The sequence below is a fragment of the Parasteatoda tepidariorum genome, chromosome 7 (assembly GCF_043381705.1).
Source record: "Parasteatoda tepidariorum isolate YZ-2023 chromosome 7, CAS_Ptep_4.0, whole genome shotgun sequence".
NCBI classification, from domain to species: Eukaryota; Metazoa; Arthropoda; class Arachnida; order Araneae; family Theridiidae; genus Parasteatoda; species Parasteatoda tepidariorum.
The window spans coordinates 8,494,931-8,518,712 of NC_092210.1; the positions used below are offsets into that span (position 1 = coordinate 8,494,931).

A 23,782-nucleotide genomic window follows, 5' to 3' on the forward strand; every position below is an offset into this window, starting at 1 on the left:
TCCTTTAATTGTTTATAATGCCTCTATCACACGAGAGAAAATAAGTGCAACTGTAAGTGTAACCTCAACTCTATCTGCAACTCTAAAGGCAATTTCTCCAAAAAATTGCTCGAAAAATCCTCGTGTGATATAGAAATCACGGTTGCACGAAATATCTGCAACTGTTCAGGCAATTTCTTACAAGAACCAATCAGATCGTTTGCTTTTTATGACGCTTCAATTTTATGTGATGACATACACAAATGTAAATAAAAATGGCGGCGACGTTGGTGAAGAGAATGATCTGATGAAATTTTTTATTCATGAAATGGAACAGTTTTTTAGCTTAATAATAACATTTCCTTTAAAAAATTAAAGCATTAAAAATACTTTCACACGATGAGATGACCATCTCAATGCAGTTGATGTACTACCATAACAGGAACCTGCACATCATTTTAGTATCGGTGAGTTTAGTACACTATTTTCTAGATAAATTTTCCTTTAAAATATTTATTTATTTTAAGCTAATAAAATTAAAACTTATTATAATTTGTTCCGATCAAAGTTTTAATTACTTTAAATAGAAATAATTTCTATTTTTATATATGTAAAGATTTATACTGGTGAAAAGCTTTACTTTGAAATTTTCGCCTAGCAACTCGCCAAACTTTGTTGCATTATTATAACATAAAATATAATAATGATTATATTTCTTTATTTTTTAAGTTTTAATCTTTATTTCTGTTGATTGAAAAAGCATGTGTTCGATTATTTGAAATAATTTTATTATTATAATTATTTGTGAAATAATTATTTTATTCTTCCCTAAGAATTCTTTTAATTTTTGAAAATCTCATTTTAAAACAAGTTAGAAAATATGTGTGGTAAATATTTACCTTGTCTCTCACAAAGTTACTTCATTTTTCAGTAATTATTGAAAAGTATTTAAAAAAAGGTAGTATATTATATACATTATTAGAATCTCCCTTATCCTAATAATATATTGGTAAAATTTTATCATGAAAGTGATTTCTTTCTTTTATTTCGGATATTTCGTATAATCCTGTAAGGTTTGTCTGATGAAGAAGGAAAGAGATGCAATATTGTTTTCATAAAAGAAATTAAAAAATAAGAAATGAAAATTAATAATATTCTAAATGTTTCACCTGATATTAAATGTTTTATTTTTTAAATTGATTTTTGTATTATTTAAAATGCTAAACGAAACACGTAAAAGGCTGCAACAAAATAATATGATCCATAAAAGGTATGTTCTTAATAAAATATTGTTTTTTTCTTAGTTATTAATAAATTTTAATTTACATATTGTATATTGCAATAAATTTGTCCTAAAATATATCCTATAATTTTTAATTAAATTATCTTATACCAATAATGAATGTTTTAAATTTTACAATAATAAATTGCAAGTATGACATTGAAAATCCTCTTATATTTAAAAACAATTTTACTAACAAATTGGAAAAAATAATTTTCATAAAAGTTATATTCCTGATATGCAATGTGTAAATGAATAAAATTGATGATCCCTTCATGTAATGTAAATTAATTTGATGAAAATAAAATTCTGAGACATTGTAGTATAGACAAGTCTGACATTATTTATTATGTATTTTTTAGACTCAATTAAAAACATAGAATTAATTTGATAGATCTAATAGTTTTGATGTTATAAATATTTTATGAGTAAAAGGTAAGTCAAAAATTTTATATTTCATACATTAAACCCTCATTTCTTCTAAAGAATAATTTCAAAGGACTATTTTTTTAATTAAGCTTAAAAAATTTAATTTGAAGAAATGCCTTACTTGTTTAGATAGCAATGTCAGTTGCATAAAGTGGTATACATCATAAAATTGTAGTTTCTACTCATACACATGAGACTTTCATAAATTTTCGAATTGCTAAACTATTAAATCAGACAGCTTAGTTTTATACTCATTCGATTTAGCGTATATAGATAATGATACCACACATGCCTAACTAGTATGTTAGATAGTAAATATGTATAAATAAACTATGCTTTTACAGGGTGCGGAGCCAAATCTTTCAACAAAAAATAAACAACTTTTGAGAACATTTTAGGCACTCAAAAAATATTTTTAAGCACTATGTAAATTGTCAAAATGCAAAATAATTTTCAAAGACTTTGCATGATCATGACAAAATAACTAGTTTCTGACAAAGAACTCTTTTTTTGATTATAATAGCCATCATAGATCGAGAGATTTTAAGGTTCGATTTCCCAGGGTGGANGGCACTCAAAAAATATTTTTAAGTACTATGTAAATTGTCAAAATGCAAAATAATTTTCAAAGACTTTACATGATCATGATAAAATAACTAGAATTTGACAAAGAACTCATTTCTTGATCATATTAGCCATTAAAAAATTATCAAGAGATTTTTCGGTTCGATTTCAGAGGGTGGAAAATGAAGACTGAAATTGAGAATATCTTGCAAAATGCAGCAGAGTTGCACATGAGAGAGCATGAATTTCACCGAACCCAGCTCACTAGACACACATGCGACCTCGCAAGTATTTCACCAAACCTGCAAAATGATTGGCCCTTTCATACGCTATGGACTGACGGTACGCTGAAATAGATAGTGATTGAATGAATTCTGAAAACGTGAAATAGAAAAATGTGAAAAGCACGTTTTTACATAATATGTGGCGAAAATCGACATTCCCTTTCATAAATCTCATTTTCGAAAAGGGAAAATGAAGCACGTTTTAAAAACACCCATTAAAAAAAGCACCTTTAAGGGCTTTTAAAAAATGAACATCGAAAATAAGCACCTTTAAGCACTTTTTAAAAAGGCTACCATGTTTAATACCTTAGTCACTCAAATCAAGTTTAAAAAAATCGTCAAAATTCTAGATAGTATTTAAGTCCATCCCCCTTTCACCCCCTTATCCTTTTAGGGACGCAGCATGAAATTCATTGATATCTTAATATCATCTTATATTATGAGATAGAAATCATAATCCTTTTTATACTATGCTACTTCACTTAAGAAGCACTTTTTAAAAACGCTAAGCACCATGTCTTATACATTAGTCACTCAAATCAACGTAAAAAAATCGTCAAAATTCTAGATAGTATTTAAGACCATCCCCCTTTCACCCCTTTATCCATTTAGGGACGCAGCATGAAATTCAATGATATCTTAATATCATCTTATATTATGAGATAGAAATCATAATCCTTTTTATACTATACTACCTCACTAATAGGGAAATAAAGTTTTCAGAATTTTTATTTGCTGCTGAAAAAAAGACTTAACACAAATACAAATGTAAAAAATTAAATCAAAATCGATCGATATTCTACAGCGTCTGTGATTTCTCTTTCCTCCCTTTAAGAACATCGTTGAGAAACTATGATATAATAGAATCATATAATAAAATAAAATATGAGTCAAAGGTAAAGATAAGTAACAAAATATGGTAACCCAGTTACGAGCAACCGTTCGTGCAATTAAGCAACCCCATCGGTAACTCCGATCGGAGGAATTGCCTCTAGAGTTGCAGATAGAGTTGAAGTTACTCTTACGGTTGCACTTATTTCTCTCTCGTGTGATAGAGGCATAAATGTAATTATATTGAAAAAAATATATACTTTTTTTTCTTAATTACAAAATTTAATAAGTTTAATAAAAGCCATTTAATAAAAGCTGAAAGTTTTATTTTTTAGATGAGTTGTTGTTTATTCCACTATTCGAATTTAAAAATTCTATTCAGGATTCAAAAGATATTTTAAGAACTATGTAATTATTTTTAGCATAAAATTCTCAGTCCTAGAAAACTGTATTAAATAGAGCCTAATGACATTATCACCGACATTGAACAGTCGACACGACCCGATCCTGAGTTTACAACTTTCAATATTCAACTCCCTAGCCTTGTAATTTTGAACCCAAAGCAGAAGACAAGGGAACTCCCGGACCAAGCATTGGGACAAACTATCGTTCGCGGAAGACTTTTTGATGAAACTAGCTCGCATTTGCGTTACATGGAGAGGATAACCACGAAAACCTTATACAGATATACTGACGGTAAGAGTACTCAAACCCATGATCCCTCTACCACTGAGGATCACGACAGCACTGCGGTCGGTGCGACCCAGGTGCAGACTTGGGATCAACCAAGAGCCTTATGCTAAGTGTTCTTAGCATAGAGATAGAATTCTCTACATCCCCAGCTTAGGGATCCTTAGCACATAGGTCAGCAGGTACCATGCCTTCCTCAGATAATTTTACGATGAGACCACTATAAAAGATTTTTTTTAGTTTTTAATAAAATTTTATGTAAGTGAGTGTAGGGGAAAAAGGCAAGCTAGTGCCCCCTCAATAATTTTTCAAAACTTCAGAATTTTTGTAAAATTATTTCGCAACATAAAAAAATGAAAAAAACTTTTTATTTTAACAAAAAATCAGTTTTAGATAATTTATTAATAATTTAACGAAATAGTTCTATATTTATCACTTTTCGTCTTAAGGGGTATCTTAAAAACTATTTAATAATTTTTTTAATCAATACTTAATGATTTTCATGTTAAAATCGATGGATATTAATATAGTTTATAAATCTGATTATTAGTTTAGTTTAATTTACGTACAATCGAATTTTTATAAAAATTATTTTCTATTAACATTGAGTAATAATTTTTAAGGACCTGTTTATTTTTTTGCCACAGTTGAAAGATTTTAGTATCGTTTAAAGTTGTTTTTGTTTGGCTGCATTAAACAAATGTCAGCTAGCTTGAAACTTTATTCGGATTTATTTTAAATATTAATTTTTAAGTTAAATGTGATAAAATATTTATATTTATTATTCTTATAATTTTTAACTTACCAATTTCCGGCATGATGCAATAGAATGTGTTCTAAACTATTTTACGTGATTATCACATAATTTGAACCGAATTGCACTAAATGCATATACACCGAAGAGCCATTACATTATGACCACCCTCCATCTATAACAATGGACTCTCCCAGGTTTTCATGGTTTCTCGCCCAGGAACAATGTTTTCATGGAGCACATTAGGACCCATAATCCTCATAGAACAATCCCTGACGTCTGTAAGCTACTTGAACATAGTTGCAGACCAGGTTCACCCATTCATGGCAACAGTTTTTCCTGCGGGGGATGGTGTTTACCAACAGGATAATGCACCATGTCATAAGGGTCGAATCGTCATGGATTGGTTCGAGGAACATTCCAGTGACTTTCAAGTCATGTCTTGGCCCCCAAATTCACCTGACCTTAATCCAATAGAGCATTTGTGGTCCTACTTGGAAAACCAAATTCGTGCTGATACGCTACCCCCTGCAATGTGAGGGAATTGCAGGACCAGTTGGTGAGTGCTTGGTACCAGATACCTCAGACTACCTATCAGCACCTTGTGGAATCAATGCCACGGCAGGTGCTAGCTGTTTTGAGGGCTAAAGGTGGTCCTACATGTTAATCGCAGGGTGATCATAATGTAACGGCTCTTCGGAGTAAATATTAAAAATTGGCACACTATTGCACGTAGTTAAAATGTTAGTTTTTTGTTTAGATTTTAAGAGAATTTTATATCATAGAGTTAACTCTTGAGTAATAATAAATAAAGAGCATTATGATACACTGTTAGAATTTTCTTTCTAAAATTATGGTGAAGTAACCGGCAGCAGTCTGTCCATCATATTAACAGGAAAGTTTACAGTAAATAACATATTTTATCTCTATGGTTTTGAAACCGTTTACTTGTATGGTCATAGAACCATGAATACAAAACTATACTGTTTTTAACCATGGTTTTCAATACCGTAAATTTAACTGGGCATATGTGCTTCTCTTTTTGTTAGGTAATGGGCATTGGTTGAGGGAATTGAGGAAATATTGCAGTGTCAACGCTGAGACTCGAACCCCAGTTCTAATCGTGAGACTGACGGATTAGTCTTCTCGGCTGCAATACTTACGCAGTTGCAAGGAACAGAGCGGCTTCATTAGGGTGGGCTTAGTTGGTTGGATAAAATTCTGGTTAATAACCGTATTAGTTTAAAGCAGTTAGTAAACGGTTATTGCAGTTAGTAAAATGTTATTTAACAGTTTTTTCATAAGAAATTTCTAACAGCATAGATTTGATTTTCTCATAATCTTCCGAGTAACAGTTAAAACGAATTCAGCCTGTAAAATCTTGTTTGTGTTTTCGGCACTATGGGTAAAGCGATCATATCACTAATTACAAGCCTACACTAATTTTATTCATGGTACTCTTTTATTAAAAATGTATTTTATGATAATTAGAATTGCTTCAGATTTTGTGATATTTTTCAATCGCTTTTTCTTGCTTAAAAATTAAAATGAAGCATAATTCCCATGTAACAATTGTCTAACATTTACTTAAAAAAGTGAATATTAGTAGATATAGGAATGAAAAGTTTAAAAGAAATCAATACAACAGAATTTTATTTTTGTTATAATTAATTGCTTAAAAATACATTTAGAAACTGAGAAAATCGATCTTTTATATTGTCATTTCTTGAGCGCAAAAATAAATAAAATAAATAATTAAAAATAAATAATAAAAAATAAATAAATAAATAAAAATAAATAATAAAAAATAAATAAATCAATAAAAATAAATGATAAAAAAAAATCATAATAATAACGGGCCTCCTTGAATAACTTTTGATCTAATGATCAGATCTTCACGAACTCCTGGATCAGTACCCCCAGAGGTTTTGATTTGTTAGGGGAACATGGAGGACTTTGCGACTCGACAGATTTAACGTGCATCAATCACCATTTAATACACGGGGAGTCTTCGATCGGCCTGGGATTGAATCCACGAACTCTTGGACATGCACCCAGCACCCTACCAACCAGGCAATCCCGACCCAAAACTTTATCTGAAAAACTTTATTTTTAATAATATGAAAAATTTAAGTAACAATAAATATTTAACAATTTTTTCTAAAATTGATCAAACTACAAATAAAAATTAATTACAGCCATAGACAGAACTAACAATAACCAAGCAATCTTCTGTAAAAAATTCTGTGTTGAACTTTTAAATAAGGAGTTTAAATAAGGAGTATTTAACGAATAATATTTTATTCAAAAACTTTCACAAAAGGGATTAAATATTAAAATTAATACTATACAATTTCCATACTTAATTATCAGTCCAAAATTTCTTAACATTCCTATTAAATTTAGAACAATCACTTGTGGATCGAATACTTATCTAACTAAACCGTGCGCTATTTTCTCTAACTACTTAAATAAAATTATTAACAATATTATTAAAGAAAGTTTTTCTTGGATTATTACTAATAATCAGCCTATTTTGGAATGTATTAAACAAAGTAAAATTAATTCTATTGCGAATAATGATTTCCAAGATCTCTTCAATAGCATTTTTCTTTATAAACTCAAAGATGTTCGATTGAGAGTTATTACTATGATTATAAAAATATCCTTAATTGCGATATTGATTATTGGGAAACTCTACTTGATTTATTTCTTTTTAATAATTGTCTTTACAATAAAAAACATATTTTTATTCAAATTAAAGGAATACCACAAGCATATAATTTTTCATTTCTCTTAGTTAACTTATTTTTACACTATTATTTAAAAAAATTATATTCTCAATATTAAATTTGTTTTTTAAATTTATTGATAATTTAATTATCTTTAGTTTTTAAAATTATAGGGTTTTCTTAAATAATATTTACCAAGAGGACTTAATCGTGCTTCGTGATCATGAGTGTAACATTAATTTTAACTTTTTGGATTTTGGTATCAAAAAAGAAGAAAATACCTGCGTTGTTGATTTATACGATAAAAGAAATGATTTTAATTTTAATATAAATAAGCTAATTGCTTGGAATTCTAAGGTTTCTAGGAACATCTATTGAAATGCCATTTTTAATCAAATGCATAGAATTCATATTTGTAGTAATATTTATTTATCAAAAAGACAAATAAACGAACTCTTCCATAATTTGATTAAAAAAACAACGGATATCCAACTTATGTAATTAAATTTTATATAAAAGCATTGAGTTAATTGCATATTGTAGTTATTAATAATATTTTTTAAAAAGTTTTCCCGTGTTTTCTCTACATTTTTAACTTATTTTATGAGTTCTATGTATTTTCTGCTTATGCTGCGCAGTATATAAAACTTATTATTTTTTTTTCAATTTCCTTCGTTAATCTCTCTTTTCTTTTATCCTTTTCGTCTTTTTTGAACTTTATATATATGTATATATATCGTTTAATAGAATAAATGATGCCCCCTCAAAAAAAATTTCACGCTTCGCCTATGAATACTACTGTAGAATTATTCTTTTGTTCGATTTATTCTGTAATTTTGTATGATTTTGTATGAAATAAATAGTACCCTCTGTCCAACTTGAATTCTAGTAAATGTAAAAGGTTTGGACAACCTGGATCTAGTTTCAAATTCACGCCATTCATTATTTCATTTTAGGACAGCTAAAGTGAAGTTTTAACTAACTTTGCTAACCACAAATGAAATTTAAAAATTACGTCAGATTTATTAATACCCAAAATATGTTGTCGTTTTACCTTTCTTTTTCGCACTGATAAAAATGGTCAAAAAAAAATTCTCTTACGGAGCACATAAGTGTTTAATAAATGTACAAAAACAAAGATAACTGAAATATCTTTACTTATGGGAAATAACTCTTCTGAAGTCGGAAAACTGAACCCTTTGGCGAAATTAAAAGTTAGATACGTTAAATCGCCGAGGTACATTAAAATGTCTGTAAAAGTTCCCAAAGGTGCCGTCTTGAAAATATAGTCTCTTGAATTATGAATTAATTGACCACAGCATATTTAATAAATCTTCAAGTCCCAAATCACATTTTGCTTTAGTTTTTATAATAAATTCTCAATTACATTGTGGCGAATAAAACTATCGCCAAGCTGACATAAAAAATAATGCTAATTTAGAACAGAACTACAGAACATCTTTTGCAGTGTAGTGAATTGCACGTAAAGAAAAAAGGTAAAAATATACTTAAGGGTGCCCTTCGAAATTGGCGACTTATGTTTGGCGCCATTCCTGTTTGCGTGGAACTCCGTGGTAACAGAAATAGCGGCCAAAACATAATGATATTTCAACAAAACATCGGCCTAAACTATATAAAATTGTAATGAATCCAATATAAGAAGCATTAATAAACCCAATAAAATGCATTTTGAATCGAACCAAAAATTAATGGTGGAAGCACAGAAATAAAAGGAAAAAAACAACTCCCACAAACAGGACATTTATATCTATTACTAATTAAACCTGTCTTGCAAACACATATTTTATTTTATTGCTTTTTATTACTTTTATTGTTTATTTGAATATCTTAATTAGACCTTCATTCATACACCAGTCAATCACTGCTTTTTTCCATTGTCATTCAAATCGTACAGAAACTTAAGATTTATCTTATTTACTGCAGTTATTTTTAGGACCAGAAGCAAAAGTAACCTTTACAGCCGGTATCCAACTTAGAACTAACGCACCTCTGAAATTACGTATATCATTGAACATTTAAAAATAACGCTAAAATCTAAACCAATCTGAATCACGATTGGGTTTCAACATCGCCCAGCTTGGTGATCAACCGCGATTAACATTTAGGGTAGACTATATTTGAGGGTCCCCCTTAATTCTCGCCAAGTTGTGATCGCGGTTGATCACTAAGCTGGGTGATGTTGAAACCCAATCGTGATTTTGATTGGTTTAGATTTTAGCATTATTTTTAAATGTTCAACGGTATATGTAATTTCAGAGGTCCGTTAGTTCTACGTTGGATACCGTCTGGCAAGGTTACTTTTGCTTTTGGTCAATAAGATCGAAAGTATGTGTGCAGTCATAGAAAGGGACTTTAGAAAAAAATGTCATCACCAGTCCGGTACCACAGAAGCCATTTTCGATTCGTATATCACCGAATTTATGTGGCGATGAAGGTACACAGATTCTATTCATGATAAATTTAGACAGTAACTAACTGCCATTAGAGAATTCTGGGCACCTAAATCTGAGGATATTCAAGCTTAATGAAGAAGTGAGTTTTTTTTTTTTCCTTTTCTTTCTGTGCTTACTTCATTAATTTTTGTTTCGATTCAAAATGTTGTTTTGCTGAAATTTTCCAATGTTTTATTGAAATATCATGCTTCGGCCGGCATTCCTGTTACCACGGTGTTCCACGCAAACAGGAATGGTGCCAGACATAAGTCGCCAATTTCGCCAAGGGGCACCCTCAAGTATATTTTTAGCAACATTTATTCCGTTTTGCACTTCGTATCAGAATTAGTTAATGGTGTCAGTTTTGCTTTTAAATATTCCATAAACAACTTACAACTCACAAAATGATTTATCTTACAGTTCTATTTACAAAATTATAAAATACTTGCTTCATCAATAAAACTCGAAACACTCAAAGATATAAAATGGCATAAATATAATACATTAATGCTCAGAAATAAATAAATATGAACTCAAAGCCATTTTGTTTCTTCTCCACAAAAAAGAACGAACAAGCTCAAAAAAGCGAAACAAACCGTAACCATAGCAACTCAATTTTATGATCTAGATCAAAGTTAAAAATTAAGCAGATGATAATTCTCAACAACATCTATAAACAGTTTAAAGATAATGAAGAAGTATTTTTTCTCTTTTCCATTACGAACTTGAAACTAAAATACTGATTTTCATGGAGGAGAAATAAGTAAAATCACCTTATACATAAATCAAGAGAAACAAAATGAAACAGTAAATTGTTTTGCGAAACAAAACGAAATTCTAATTACTAATTGCAAGATCTGTCTATCAATTGTAAAGAAATTTCTTGTCTTGTTTGCTTTAAATTTGAGAAATTAGTAAGCTTGTGAGTTTTAATTATTATGTTATGAAAATAATTTAATATAAAAATTGAAATTTTCTTACGGCATCATATACATTGAAATTCAATATACTGTATATTGTAATTTCATATACTATATTACATATATTATTTATGCTCGATATCTATTTCAAATTATCTTATATTTTTTATACTCCTCAATCTAAATCAGTCCTTTTTGATCTTCTTTCCTCAGTTATTTATATTCACCAAACATAATTCGAAACTCTTTATGTTTATTCTCATTTCATATTCTAAATCATGTTTAAAAATTAAATTTAAAAATTGTTGATATGATTATTAATTAGTAGTATTGCTAATTCTTCAAATTTGAAAAATGTTGAAAATTTTACCAGCCTAATTATATACATTGAAATTTTATGTACTTTGTTATACATATATTGAAATTTAATGTAAGAAATTTAATTATATTATTCACACTCCATAATCTAAGTCTGTCCTATTTCCATCTTTTGCTACAGTTATTTATATTTACCAAGCATAATTCCTCATTTATGGTAGTTCTATTTTCGTGTTCTAAATTATGTTTAAATAATTCAAAGATCAGAAGAGCGTGTTTCTTCCGCTTTCTCAGCTAAAGGGATCCCCTAGTCTAGGAAAGCTTATTTGCCTCGTAATGCATAACCGTAAAATGAAACTAACTGTATCATTTTATGCTCAAGCGTTTTAAATTCATATTTTTTTCTTCAGTAGACCTAACCACACGCCACATTGCGATTCAATGTGACGACTTAAATTAAATAAACAAACGGTTAAACTTTCCCTTTATTTTTCTTTTCTCAAAATCATCTAATCATAAAAGCATATTAATGAAGAAAAACTTTGGAAAACAAAATTTTCACTATGCCGATCAGGTGGCCGAGTGGTTAGAGTGCCTGACTGGGAAGCCGATGGTTGCGGGTTCGAATCCCGCTCACGGGCATGGATCTTTCTTTCTTTCTCTCTCTCTCTCTCTCTCTCTCTGTTTGTTCTGTGTCCTTTCTTCTTTGTGAATGTGACCTGAACTGTAAACGGGTTTGTGGTTGTATGATGTAGGTGAAGCTGCTCCACCGCCCTGGCTTAGCCATTGGTGCTCACTGGGTAACGAGAAGAGAGTAGCAATTCTGGCATTTCTCAGGCCAATGGGAAAAAAAACCCAAGTGCCCACCATTAACAAAAAAAAAATAATAATAATTCACTGAAAGGTCAACCGTCTTCTTTCAAAATTTTGATCCTTCAGAATCCATCAATTTAAGGTGAAAGGTTCATGTGGAAGGAGGATTCTTTAGCAAGTCATTTATTTCAAAGATGATATGTATGCATTAAATGCATTTTTCTTCCAAGATATTTTTATACAAAGTTCTTTAAAATCAGTATGCTTAAGTAAGTTTTGGCACACAACTATATTATTTCTATTGTTGAATTAACTTTTTACAACCGCAGATTATTTCTAATATGAATTTTTTCAACACTATAATATAATCCTATAAAAAAAGCTAGGGAAAAATGATTATTAAATGAAAAAGACTTGTCGATATCATTCACCGACTCTTTAAGTTTGAAGAAAAAGGGACAACTAAGATACTAGAGTTTATCGACCACTGGCTACTAACTGAAAATTTAAATTTTCTGGTCTAAATAAATAGTAGCTTCCCTTGAATCTGATTCCTGTAGCTACGATCATACAATAGTTCTCGTTTATGAAATTTACCGAAATGAATATTCATATGACTATTAATTTATTTTGCTACTATCCTCTGAACTTGTGAAAAAAATATTTACTTTTAACTAAAATTGAAAATAAACCTCTAACTTTATCCTAAACATTGCATTACAGCAATTATTATTATTTCTAAGATAGAGAATGAGGTGGAATCAACGACAAACTAGGTTCAAGAACCTAAGTTTGTGTAAGCGTTAATCGACATACTAGGTTCAAATACAGAAATTTGGGTGTACCTGCCGAATTTGTAAGCTTCGATAACAAACCTTCAGTATTAGCTGAAACGAAATGAACTGAATTCAAATCAATGAAATATGTAAATATAATAGTGCAAATTTTTGGGGGCATCCCTGGTGAAACGGTATCCGCTTCCAAACGCTGTGCAAATCATGGAGGTAGTGGGTTTGAATCTAGCCTAACCCAGGATGTATTCTTTGTGATGTTCTTCTCTGCACTGTGCTATCTTTCCTTCTATTTGACGAAGGTTTATAAGCCTAAATTGAGCACACAAGCCTGCAAATGTGTGTAATTTCGATAAAGCAATAATTTTTCGCTTTTTGTTTTTCACTTTTTAATCTTTCGTTATGCTTGACGTCTGGTGCCCTGTACGATATAATTTACTGCTATGTTATTTAAATAAGAACAAAGTTAAGTTTAAAATTTGGCACTTTTTTTCCTTGATGACAGATACTTTTCAAATGCTGATAAAACACACGTGACCTATCTCGCCAAAAGCATCTAAATTTATGCTAAAATAAAAATTCATTTTTCGAATAGCAAATATAGGATGCTAAATAAATATTTCACTCTTTTCACAATAGTTATTTCAAAATACATTCACTTCATAAATGGCGCAAAAATATCACTTCTACAAAATAAATAATCTTTATAAATGTACTGATTTCTCCTTAAACAGGTTACAGGTTTTTAATAACCGGAATAAAGTTCAGTGGAATTTAATATCTTTAAGTGTTTTCGGTATAATCTTCACAAAAATCAATGATTCTAAAAGATTATTGTATTATTGATTTTCTTATCAGCATTTCATAAAGGGTATGGATATTAAACATGTAATTATGTCTTCAAAAAATAAAATGCAGTTCAGTTTCTTGCACCGAGAAAAAAATATGGTAAAATTTATCAGAATGTGGTAAAATTTACTGTGTTTCTGGCTATTGGGAACACCAAAAAGCTCGGTAATTTTTACCGAAGAACTTCGGTAATGGTTTTGATAAAATTAACAATAAAATATAGTTTTATAATATGTGATAAATTTTGTAAATATGATAAAATTTGATAATTTTAATATTAAATCATAGAGCAGGGCATGAAAACCATTTATTTGGCAAAATTTACTTTTATTTTTGTAGTTCTTACTGAATCGTGTGGTGATGTGCACTATAATTTTGAAAATCAGATTTTCAGGTAACGCGTTACCATATGAGAGGAAAATTACCAAATAAATGGTTTAAATTCCGTATATTTTGGTTTTCATAATCATTATTACGATTTTTTTAATAAATGTCAATTCCATGCTGTGCGGTAACTTTACCAGAATTTTTTTTCTCCGTGAGCGAGCAATATGTATATTTTTTCTAAAAATATATATAATTGAAAAATTTGTATTGTTGAGAAAATGAGATTAATAATGTACAGAAACAACATGAAACTGTTAATAAAATCATTTTTTCCCTAAAAAATCTTTTGGAAAAAAATATTAATTCTGTTATCAGTATCTCCTAAAGGGTATATTTTACCGTGTTTCTCGCAATTATGACCAGAGAGCAGTTCCCAGTAAGAAATTCGTATTTTTTTTAAAAAAATGCAAATATTTGAAAATTTGAGCATACTTGATAAAATCAGATTAATAACGTACAGAAACAACAGAAATTACAGGAACTTATTTATAAACAGATTTTATGGGTCCTCCCTGGCCCAGTGGTATCTCCCGCCAAACGCTGTTCAAAGCGTGCAGGTAGCGGGTTCGAATACCGCTGCTACCCTGGATGTATCTTCATGCTGACCTTCTGTCCCGCAGTGGACTGATCGTTAAGACACGGTTCCTAGCAGATCACCGAAGTCAAGCATCACTGGCTACGGTCAGTGTGCGGGTGGGTGACCACTTGGATCAGCCTGCGTAGGGACCGAGGGTGTGCGGTATTGGTCCTCGTTAAACTGTTCTACCGTAAAGTGCTCGACTTTACGTGCAGGTCATCGGGCTACCGAAGCGGGGGCGCCATCCCCTCTGCATAGGATCAAAATTGCGATGGCATGTCTTCGGATCATCCTCAGGGATGTTTATCAGACCGTCGCCAATAGCCCATTGTGCAGCTCTAGTGCGACGTAAATGAACAACAACATGCTGACCTTCTCTGTATGGTGCTATCTTTCTTTCTATTTAGCAAAGGTTTATAAGCCTAAACTGAGCTAACAAGCCTGCAAATTTATGTCATTCCAATAAACCAATAAACACATTTGCCCCTCCGCTAACTGATTCTCTATATTAAAATATCGTCCCGCAGTGGACTGATCGTTAAGACACGGTTCCCAGCAGATCACCGAAGTCAAGCATCCCTGGCTACGATCAGTGTGCGGGTGGGTGACCACTTGGATCAGCCTGCGTAGGGACCGAGGGTGTGCGGTATTGGTCCTCGTTAAACTGTGCTACCGTAAAGTGCTCGACTTCGCACGCAGGTCGTCGGGCTACCGAAGCGGGGGTGCCATCCCCTAAGCAGAGGATCAAAATTTTGATGGAATGTCTTCGGATCATCCTCCAGGATGTTTCCCAGGCCGTCGCCAATAGCCCATTGTGCAGCTCTAGTGCGATGTAAATTAACAACAACATATTAAAATATCGTAAGCACCATCACTGTTTTGGGTGTTCAACTTAATGTTGTATTGTGTTTTGCTGCGCAAAAACTATTCGTTATCTTACGAGCGAATCTGACTAATGAATGTTATTTAGATCATAGGTCGAGTTTTGTTCGAAAACAATAATTGGAAATTTGCAAATGGACTGTACTGTTAAAAACCATATGCAAATGATGCATACAGGCAACAATAAGCATGTTTTGACAGATAACGTATCAATACAGAGAGCATACAGGTTTTAAATAAATTAAGCAGACTGTTATTCCTTAAATGTTTCAGCTGTAATCTTTCCTTTTACTCTGTTATAACGCCACCTAATGATGAGATTTTGAACTACTTTTTGCGATCAAATCCTCAGGCCCAGGATCTTAATAACATATAGGGTTGTAAATTAAATAGTGGCAACTTAACCTTGAAACTCACAGAAGGGCGGGCATGCGTAAATAGGGTATGGGTGGGGTGAGGTGGCGCTATTGTCGATTTGTAGAGTGCAAAAAACAGTCGATTTGCTTAGAATGGTAGTTGTTGTGTGGCGTTAAAGTGAGGAGTTTCGTTTCCATCGCTCTAAAGCATGTTGTGAAAAGGCTTAATGACGAAAAAAGACGAGATGCTTGAACCCATCGTGCTACTGTCCTACACGGTAAAACATTTGCTCCACAGGCTTCCACTTTTCCTCGATAGCATTCTGTTGCATTTTTGCCACGGGCAACCTCGATTGTAAGCCACGACCGCTGATCACCTTTTGAAAACATGCTTTAGAGCGATGGAAAAGAAACTCCTCACTTTAACGCCACACAGCAACTACCCTTCTGAGCAAATCGACTTTTTTTTGCACTCTACACATCGACAACAGTGCCACCTCCCCGCTCCCATATCCAATTTGCGCATGCCCGCCCTTCTGTGAGTTTCAAGGTTAAGTTGCCACTATTTAATTTACAACCCTCGTATTTTGAGTTCCAAATGAAGCCGTTCTGAGGAACCAAAGCTTATGAGGACATCAGTTTAATTTTAATCCACCTTTACATTTTGTCTTAGATTTTACCTTAGATTTCACTTTATAACCGGCGTTGAACAGCCAACCCAATTCTGACTATCCATGGTCATGACTTCTGTAGCCTTATAATTTTGAACCCTAACCACAAGACAAGGTAACTTCTGGCTCAAGCATTCGGGCAAACTAGCTTTCATGGCGGACTTTTTTTTATGGAACCAACCCGCATTTACGGTACATGAAGAGGAAAATCATGAAAACCTTCCTCGAAAAACCCAGCTGCAAGGGGATTCTAACCCATGAACCATGTACCACACTGTTAGAACCTCACCGGCAGCAGTCTTTCAATCCAATAAACCGTAAAATTTATGGTAAAGAACATATTTTACCTTTATCATTCTGAAAGCGTTTGCAACTAGTATAATTAAATAAAAACATGTATACAAAACTATGCGGTTTTATAACCATTTATGACGAGCAAGAAAATGTTAGACTTTACTGTGTTAAGCAGCTTTATGGTGCTTCTATCTATGCGTGAATGAGAGAAAAATATTCTAATAGTCCAGGGTCGCAAATTAGGTAACATTATAATGTGTAAAAACAACAGAAAATTATTAATAAAACATTTTTCCACTGGAAACTGTCATTCTTTGCCCTGTTAAAAAGTTACTGCTTTATACTTATTTACACCGTAATGACCGAACTTAAAATATGTTTTTGGAATCTAATAAAAAAAATTTAAATTTAAGCATTGCATTAGATGTTACAAATTATTATTAAACGAAAATTAAAACAAAAACGATATCGATATCTAAATAATAACTACTTAGTATGGAAAATGGAATTGAGAATATCGAAACCTGTCCAAGGACAACGAGAGTAATTAAAAAGCGAATATTAAAATATACGGAATTCATTCGAATATTTTCCTTTCAATATTAGATAACACATGAATATTAAAATGACGCCATAAAATTACTTCTATAAATGGAATATTATAAATGCAAGGACTCATCATTAGGCTGCAGATTTTTAATAACGGGAGTTAGCTTTAGTATAGCTTTTAGAATTAGGAAATTTATATTATTAATTTTAGCAGCACAATTGGTACCAAAGTCTTATGACTGAAGCAAATTTGTGCTACTTGCAGGAAAAAATCCACTTTGATTTTCTCTAAATTGAAAATTGGAGGAATTTAAAAAATAAAGGAGTAAAAATGATAAATAAATAAAAAGAAATTTGTATCATAATAAATTTATCCAAATACACCAAACTTTAAAAAAAATATAGTATTAGAATAGTAAACGTTTACTAAACATTGATTTTCTCTAAATTGAAAATTGGAGGAATTAAAAAAATAAAGGAGTAAAAATGGTAAATAAATAAAAAAAATTTGTATCATAATAAATTTATCTAAAGACACCAAACTTTTGAAAAAGATAGTATTAGAATAGTAAAAGTTTACTAAATATTGATTTTCTCTAAATTGAAAATTGGAGGAATTTAAAAAATAAGGGAAGAGAGTTCATTAATTAATAATTAAACGAAATTGTGCAATCTAAAGACATCACACCTTAAAAAATAGTGTAGAATAGTAATGTCTTATTCCACTTTGATTTTCGCTAAATTGAAATTTGGAGGAATTTAAAAAATAAGGGAGGAAAATTGGTAAATAAATTTCAAAAAATTGTATCATCATAAATGTATCTAAAGACACCAAACTTTCAGAGACAAAATAGTATTGAATAATAATATCTTACTCCACTTTCATTTTCACTAAATTGAAAATTGGTGGAATTTGAAAAATAGGGGGGGGGGAGAATTGGTAAGTAAATAAAACAAAATTGCGCATCATCATAAATTTATCTAAAAACACAAAACTTTCAGAAAAAAAAGTGATATTTTACTCTATTTTGATTTTTTCTAAATTGAAAATTGATGGAATTTAAAAAATAAGGCAGGAAAAATTTATGAATAAATAAATAAAAATTGTATCATCATAAATTTATCTACAGATGCCAAACATTCAGAAAAATATAGTTCAAACAAAATTTCATCAACAAGAGTCAAAGAAATTTGTTTTCATTTGTTATAATAATTCGTTATTTAAGGGTTTACTAGTCATTACAACGGGGTTTTTGCCATCATTTTAATAGAGGAAAAAGAAAATTCATTAAATTGCGATTGTTCGCCAATGCAGAGTCCGACTACAAATAAACTGATTTTTTTATTAGTAAACAAGTTATTAAATCATTTAACTGGTCGTAAGGTTTATTTAATTGAAACTATTTTTAGCAAGATAGTACATTTTAAAATGACCGGTTATAACAGATGAGTTTGACGCCATTTGTAATTGTAACTTTTCTGCTGCAAGATAATATTAATGGCTCTATTTCCGCAAATGCTTCTAGAATTATGTCCATTATAATTATTCATGAAAATCACGCATCGATGATTCTCGTTTTAACTTAAGGTTAAACAAATAAAAAAGTAAAAAGAAATAATAATAATAACCTGTTTTTTTTTAGAAAATCATAATTATGTATTTTCAACAGTCGAAAAATATTGCAGCTTTGGGAATAATTCGTTATTTTAGGGTTTATTATTCGTTAAAATAGGATTTTATTTGGCTCTATTTATATCTGTTAAAATGGACAAATTGTTAAATATAGACTTGTTTAATCGAGTACGATTAATGTTTCCATTGCTTGTTGATATTAATTGCGCGATTTTAACAAAAGCCTCTAGTATTATGTCCATTACAAAATATGCATTAAAATCACTCATCGATGATTTTCTTTTTAACTTATTAAAAAAATAAGATAAAGTAGAAAAAAATAATAATAACATGTCTTTTTTCTGAAAACCATAATTATGTATTTTCAACAGTCGTAAAAAATTGCAGTTGGAGAAATAACTCGTTATTTTAGAGTTCATTACTCGCTAAATAAAGTTTTTTGCCTTTATTTAAATCGAAAATGAAGAACTTGCGAATACAGATTTGTTGAATCGATTACAAACTGACTGATTTTTTTTTCAATCGTTACATTGGTTTATTTAATTGAAAGTATTCTCGACAAGATAGTCATTTTTTATATGATCGATTTTTTCAGGTAAATTTGACGTTTAATTAACGTTTCCGTTGCATAATGATATTAATTATAACAAACGTTTCAAGAATTATGTCCATTACTATTATGCATTTTGATTAAATGTTTTGTTTTTTTTAATTTTTACCTCAGATGAAACAAATATGAAGAAGTAAAAGAAAATCCTGTCTATGTCTAGAAAGCCTATGTTTATTCTAAGCCTATTTAGCATCAGAAAAAAAAGTTCTGTTTTAGAAGTGGTTCGTTATTTTAGGGCTTATTATTTTTATTGAAGAAAATGGAGCGAAAAAATCGTTAAACTAGTGAAAGAGGATATAAAAACCATAACTTTTGCATGAGAGGCTTACAAAAATAATTAAAGCCTATCTACATTACACAGCAATCCCTAAATGGGTGAATGCCAAGTAATAAAAGGAATAATATAATTTCTCCAGACTAAATTCCAGACTACTATTTCATTTTTCTGACCAATTTAAGCTTCTTTAGAAAATTAAATACATCTCTGGGGTTTGTGTAACGAAAATTAAATTTAAAAAAAAAATCATTTGTCGATTAGAACTTTGAATAAACACAGATTTTTATTTTATTTTCTTCATAATACATGTTTCAGATACATCTAGTTCAATTATAAAAGGCTTTATAATTCTTTTTTTTTAATTTAAGAATGATGTTAATACTCTTTGATCTTTAAAAGGCTTATAATTATTTTTACGAAATTATTTGAGAAAGTAATAATTTGTTGAGTGATTTATGGATTTATTTATTATAATACAAAATAAGTTGTAAAAGAGAAGTAATTTTCTTTTTCTTATTATTATTACTTTTTTATGCATCTTATTTTTAATTGTTTAATTCTTATTTATCTTATTTATTTTATTTATTATTTTATTTTGTTTTTCTACATAATTTTAGGTGCTTTTTCACTAGTTTGCGAAAAATTTAACAATTGAATTCATATTAAACTTATAGTTATATTAACTAATAAACTAATAGTTATATTATTGAAATAAATCAATCTTTAATTTCGAATATCAATTCAGGTTAAATTTTACATTTCAAAATAGATGTAAAACATATTAAGTACAAAAAGTACCGTCTTGCAAGTTTTTAAAATCATTTGTAGCATTTATATACTGAACTTAATGCATTTTTCAAAATTCTACTTTAACGGAAAGTGAAAAATAAAATAGAATATGAATTTTTTTTTTGTTCGCTTAATTGTTGTCCTTTTAAAATGTTTAATATTAAAATATTGAATTGGCATAAGAATCAAAAAACTACCAAAACACGGCAACTGGAAAAATGCAAGTGACGTTATCGTATGTTAATGGCATTTGTTGATACAGAAAACAATCAGGTTCCACACAACCGCTTGACGACGTTTACAGGCTTCCAATTAAATCTGATTTTAAATCACATAATTAAACACAATCACTCATTTCTTCTCGAGTTGCAGATATAACTTTACTTATTACTAATAAAACTGGGTACTTATCCATTATAGGGACCCTGTCTTGGCGACTGTTTTTCCGAATTGACGCCAACAGGAACATTCGTCGCTATAAGAAAAATTTCATTATTATTATGTGTTGAACCAAAATATCGATATTTAACAAAATATTACGATATTTTTCCCTATAATTAATTTATATAATTTTTAAGTCAATATTTTCGTTACGCAAATAGAATTTATCACTCGAAATCATATCGAATTCAATAATTATCATTGATTATAATATCCAAGATAATATTTTTTCATATGCTATATTGTCGATTATAAACGTGATATGGTTATTACTAAAGAATGAGATATTATTGTTGTTATCGTTAGAGATCGCGATAAGGTTGTACTTAACACTCCTATATCGGAGATTTGTGTAAACCAAAATCTGGTGTTGTTCCTTCATGTTGGAGAATTCAGCTTCATGGTCCCATTACCTTAAAATCTGCACTGGGTATTTAATTGTGTCTAATCACGTAGTTGTGCATGTCAATTTAACGTAACAGCTTTAAGATTCGGATTTATCATACTGAACACTATTGTATCAGATTTAATTGGATGCCCGAAAATGACGCAAATGAATGCCTGCAAATGAAGAATTTTGAGGCGTTCTTTTTAAATGTTTTGATGATTTTGAATGATATCTATTAACGTAATAACTAAATTTGTTATTTTGTCAGAGAGCAGTGGTGGCTCAGGGAAAAGAGCGTTCTCCTTCTAATGAAGTAAACAGGTTCGAATCGAAGCGATGGCTGGTCGATACGAATTCCATATCCGACTTACACCGATCACATTGCTGACGTATAATATCCTCAGTGGTCAACGAATCATGAGTTAAAGTCCCTTCCTTGTCGGACTAACCTTGGTAGATTTTCTTTTCAATGTAAAACAAAAAATGGATTAATTCCATAAAAAGAAACCTCCACAAGGGCAAATTTATCCCAATACTTGATCCAGGAGTTCCCTTGTCTTCTAGAGTACAAAGCGAAAAATTACAAGTCTACGGAGATTCACATTAGTAGTCGTAAAACAAAAAATTTGGTCGGCTGATCAACGACAGTTATAAAATGAAATAAAAAAACATCAAACTTGATACACATATACGACGCACATAAAGCTTTAATTTTGGATGAGAGGCCATCTCACGGCCTGGTTTCTTAGGACAGGTCGGCGTTACGAAACGTCAGCTTACAGCTAGCGCTAACCCCTGATTGGCCAATTTGTGAGTTAGACAGTATACGTCATCGAACGTTTAGCTAGAGCTGACCTATCAAGCAATATTGGAGCAAACAAGTTCGCAAGTTAATGTTATGTTAGTATTGTGCTTATGCTAGCTTTTTGCTCCAAAAATAGATTATAAGTCGGCCTGTCTAATTCAGGGGCTCTAACTTGAACAACGACTGACGTCTGAATCAGCTGGAGTTGAATTACAGCGTAACGTTATCGACNGTGCTCCAAAAATAGATGATAAGTCGGCCTGTCTAATTCAGGGGCTCTAGCTTGAACAACGACTGACGACTGAATCAGCTGGAGTTGAATTACAGCGTAACGTTAACGACAGAAGCAATGGTGGACAACATCCAACAGACCATTGAATTCAGCCAAGATTTTGATTTTAGCATTAAACATAGCTTCTTCTTCCTCTTCTTCTTCATTTAGCTAAGCTATAATGTGTTTTTTCTTGAACAAAGTCATTATTTGTTCTCCAAAGCACTGGTAGACAATAACAAAATCAATACAAATTCTAAATAAATATTTGTTTACGTTATTAACGCATGCGCAATGAGAGATAATTACTGTGTTGAACCGACTGCTTACGCTGAGCTAACAAAACAGTATTTCGTTGGCATCAGCGGTACGTCAACTTCCCGCTGATGCCCAGAGAAGGAGCTTGTTTTAAAAACCAGGCCTTCAGGTTTAGCCCGTAGCAATAATGGCTTACGATCAAAATTTCTCAGATCCAACGTTACTAACGCTCACCGACTTCCAATGTTACTCACTTACCAATGTTTGTTCGTCAAAAAACCCAAAATGATTGTTTTACATGTGTAGTACGCACGCACCACTGGTACGCGTATACTAAGTTACATGCTCAATCAATCCGCAATTGCTTCCCCTATCTGCAGTACTATTATGACGAAAGACAAAACAATTATTCCAATACAATTGTTAATTCGAAGACAATTAGAAGACAAAAACAATTATGAGTGTCTCGTGAATCCTTTCAATCATTCCGTTTCCTCGTGGGATTCCAGTTGTGATGGTAAGATGAGTAATGTCTTCATTTTCACAATAGTCACTAAATTCTTTTGAAGTAAACGCGGCAACTTTATGACTAATCAGTCTATTAGGATTTCCAAAATTTGTTTGTTGGTTTAATTTCTGAATGTCATCGAATGGAATCCATTTTACAGGATGGAGCCATACAAATTTTGTAAATGCATCTACCACAGAAAAAATATGGTTGTAGTTTTTATTGGTGGAAGGCATTGGACCGATAAAGTCAATGTGATATGTGTCTAATGGAGTATCACCTTTTGGAATTGGATTTAATAAACCCTCTGCTTTTCCCTTTTTCCTGTTTACTAAAATACACTTAACACAACTTTTAATTACATTTTCTACGCACTGTCTGATGTTTGGGAAAAAAT

At 30.9% G+C, this 23,782-nt stretch overlaps 1 long non-coding RNA gene across 1 annotated transcript in view; it reads left to right on the forward strand.

The window, feature by feature from the left end:
• The first annotated feature begins 264 nt into the window (after window positions 1-264).
• Window positions 265-23,782, forward strand: part of LOC139425976 (uncharacterized) — a 113,920-nt gene continuing 90,402 nt past the window's right edge. The window contains exon 1 of the long non-coding RNA XR_011637183.1: window positions 265-446. This is a non-coding gene — a long non-coding RNA (uncharacterized lncRNA). The remainder of the gene's footprint in view (window positions 447-23,782) is intronic.